Raw genomic sequence first — 4219 nt, 5'->3', positions numbered from 1 at the left:
TTTTAACTTGAGCAACTTTCCCCTGGCAAATGTGTAAGATGTCACACAGGCGGCCGTTGCTTTTGTCAGAAGGATTCTGATACTAAGAGAAGTCCCTTTTCATTATTCAGAAGACTCCTGTGTTAGGCAGTTCCTCTCAATGCGGACTCTCTCCTTCATCCATGCTCTTCCCTCGTTTTGAGGAGGCAAGAGCTTTCGGAGTTTTTCTTTATAAGAATCTCATCAACGTTTGGGTATGATGGCGGATAGGAAATATCTACTTCCTTCCGTAAACCCTAGTGATGAACAGGAATTCTGTCTCTTCCGCAATTTATGAGGAAATCACGAAGATTTAAAGAGTTCCTGGATTAACTTCCTTCCTTAAGAATATATATATACTCTTTCTATCGTTCTATTAACGAAAAGAACGAAGATAGTAGAAGGTAGTAGAGTTTCTGCTGTATGAGAATACGATACGGTCAAATCATAAACACATACCGTAGTTACTTCTTTTCTGTGCAACTCAATTACCAGTATCCTTCTACGACTTTTCTAGGAAGGACTACGCTTAAAGGGATTGTTTAAGACAACACCTACTTAGCTTCTAGATTTATCGAAGTCTTGTTTCGCTTAAATATGCTTTAATAAGAACTTCCTGAAGTTCGATAAAAATTCCTTTATTAAATGGAGTAGCTGGCAACTCTGGAAGAGTAAGGCCAGACGGCTAACGGGGACTGCTTTCGCTGAGAGCCTGAGACCAATGCAGTACGCCAGTTACTGTCAGTACCATGTAGGTGTCAGTCATGAGCGGTCGAGTGTATCTCTCTCTCCTGCGGGATGGAATAACTATCCGTATCTCTCCCCTACAATCGCGGTCTTAACCTCGGATTGAGGGGATAGTTAAGCTAACATAAATAAAATATTGTATGCCTTTTGCTAAGAAGCTTTCAATAAGAGAGATAGTGCAATCTTTCAATGCTGTTTACCGTAGGTAACATTATTAAAGGATTCTATCGCAGCAGAAGAAAACATTATATATTATATTATTAATTGCTCTCCAAAGGCTTACGAAAGCATAGCTTATTAGAGTACCTGCTCAGAAGAAGATGGATGAGTCGGATGGGAAACATTCTCTTTGGGGCAGAACTTGTTTCCTTGAATGGACTATACTACGTATATAAAGCTTTTTCCTACTAAGAACGGAATTAACATGTGAAAGGATGTCGGGTACCATAAAGGCACAGGTGTTCTGGCACATAACATAAAAAGAATTAGAAGGAAGCGCCAGCCTGGCGCAATGCGCCAGAAGTGCCAACCTGGCGCAATCTAGCTAGAAGTGCCAGCCCTGGCGCAAAATTTGCGCCAGAAGCGCCAGCCTGGTGCAAAATTTGCGCCAGAAGCGCCAGCCTGGCGCAGTGAGCCAAGAGCACCATCCAAGATTTCTCGTTTTAGCGAGTATTAACCTAAGAGTCCAGTAGCTCTCGGACACCAGGCTCGGTAACGGCAAGATTCGTTCCTGATTTCGTTACCCATTTAATCACTTAGGCCAATTCCACGACTCTCTCATATCGCAAAGAGCATCGAGAAATGATATTGTTATAATACAATAAAGTTTCATACATACTTACCTGGCAGATATATACATAGCTAAGACTCCGTCGTCCCCGACAGAAATTCAAATTTCGCGGCACACGCTGCAGGTAGGTCAGGTGATCTACCGTCCTGCCCTGGGTGGCAGGATTAGGAACCATTCCCGTTTTCTATTCATATTTTTTCTCTTCCACCTGTCTCCTGCGGGGAGGCTGGGTGGGCCATTAATCGTATATATCTGCCAGGTAAGTATGTATGAAACTTTATTGTATTATAATATATCATTTTCATACATCAACTTACCTGTCAGTATATACATAGCTGATTGACACCCTTTGGTGGAGGGTAAGAGACAGCTAACATGGAATAGACAGGTAAACAACATATGTTGTAGGTATAAATAACCTTGGTTCCTATCTGATGGGTGGTAGACTTCATGGCTGTTGCCCGGTAGTCTGCATCACCTCAAGACTTTAGCGAGATATGTGATCTATAGCTAAGAGTTCTTGTGGGTCTGCCGATGGGGTATGAACCGCTTACTCGGCAGAGCCTGAAAGGATTTTGTCAATGGGTACTGGACCACTTCTATGACAATACACCTTATGAAGGAGCGCAACACCGATCCCGATCACCTGATCCTAACACGAGGGTTTCGCGCTCAAATTGAAAAGAGTTATCCCACACACTCTTTCAAAAACCCCAATAATTTCACTAAGTTAAAAAACTTTAACTCAAAGTTAAGGATCAGTGTCGGCTCCTTATCCCAGTAACGTATCGGCAGAAACGTATAAACCAAAAGAGAAGGATCTCTCATAGGTTAACTTGACATCCTTTGTGTAATGAGAAGTCAACACAGAGTTGCCTCTACCGTACAACACAGCTAATATGTCTTATATGACATATTGTTATGTAAAGAACAAGAATTTGCAAAAGCGCGCACTTCCTGCGCTTTTAATTGTCGGCTGTTTGAAGGAATCAAGTCACTTATGAAGTGCTTAGGAGATCTCCATGTTTCAAAGAAGACCAGGGCTTTCTTCAAATGGATCTCTCCCGACTGAAGCCTGAAGCCTGGCAGGAACCTCGCGCCTGGCTGGTGCTTCGCTCTTGGTTGGCGCCTAGCGCTTGTCTGGTACCTTTCGCTTGATTGGCGCCTCGCATCTGGTTGACGCCTCGCGCCTTAGCTGGAGATTCGCGCCTAGAGCCTGGCTTGCGCCTGGCTGGCTGCTCGCGCCTCGCGCCAGGTTGGCGCTTTGTGCCTGCCTGGCACCTCGCGCCTGGCTGGCGCCTTGTGCCTGCCTGGCACCTCGCGCCTGGCTGGCGCCTTGCGCCTGCCTGGAGCTTCGCGGCTGGCTGGTACCTCGCGCCTGCCTAGCGCCTCGCTCCTGCCTGGCGCCTCGCGCCTACCTGGCGCCTCGCTGCCTGGCGCCTGGTTGGCTCCTCCCTACTTGCCTGAGCTTCGAGCTTGGTAGAGTCTCGTGGATGTCTGGCAATGTCCACATCGGACACTCTCATCTGTCCTATATGTTCGCATCTAGCGCATCTGTGTCAGGTACGAATCTTGCCGTTACCGAGCCTGGTGTCCGAGAGGATACTGGACTCTTAGGTTAATAACTCGCTAAAACGAGAAAATCTTGGATGGTGCTCTTGGCTCACTGCGCCAGGCTGGCGCTTCTGGCGCAAATTTTGCGCCAGGCTGGCACTTCTGGAGCATTGCGCCAGGTTGGCACTTGGCGCATTGCGCCAGGCTGGTGCTTCCTTCTAATTCTTTTTATGTTATGTGCCAGAACACCTGTGCCTTTATGGTACCCGACATCCTTTCACCATGGTGAATTCCGTTCTTAGTAGGAAAAAGCCTTTATATACGCCTAGTTAAAGTAATAGGTCCCCATTCGGAGGAAACCAAGTTCTTTGCCCCCAAAAGAGATGTTTTTTTTTTTCCCAAGTTACCGACTCATCCATCTCTTCTGAGCAGGTACTCTAATAAGCTATGCTTTCGTAAGCCTGAGAGCATTATATAATATAATGTTCTGCTGCGATAGAATCCTTTAATAATGTTACCTACGGTAAACAGCATTGAAAGATTGTACTATCTCTCTTATTGAAAGCTTCTTAGCAAAAGGCATACAATATTTATTTATGTTCAGACTTAACTATCCCCTCAATCCGAGGTTAAGACCGCGATTGTAGGGGAGAGATACGGATAGTTATTCCATCCCGCAGGAGAGAGAGATACACCCGACCGCTCATGACTGACACCTACATGGTACTGACAGTAACTGGCGTACTGCGTTGGTCTCAGGCTCTCAGCGAAAGCAGTCCCCGTTAGCTGTCTGGCCTTACTCTTCCAGAGTTGCCAGCTACTCCATTTAATAAAGGAATTTTTATCGAACTTCAGGAAGTTCTTATTAAAGCATATTTAAGCGAAACAAGACTTCGATAAATCTAGAAGCTAAGTAGGTGTTGTCTTAACAATCCCTTTAAGCGTAGTCCTTCCTAGGAAAGTCGTAGAAGGATACTGGTATTGAGTTGCACAGAAAAGAAGTAACTACGGTATGTGTTTATGATTTGACCGTATCGTATTCTCATACAGCAGAAACTCTACTACCTTCTACTATCTTCGTTCTTTTCGTTAATAGAACGATAGAAAGAG

The sequence above is a fragment of the Macrobrachium nipponense genome, chromosome 34 (genome assembly GCF_015104395.2).
Source record: "Macrobrachium nipponense isolate FS-2020 chromosome 34, ASM1510439v2, whole genome shotgun sequence".
In the NCBI taxonomy this organism is placed as follows: Eukaryota; Metazoa; Arthropoda; class Malacostraca; order Decapoda; family Palaemonidae; genus Macrobrachium; species Macrobrachium nipponense.
This window is presented reverse-complemented; position numbering follows the sequence as displayed.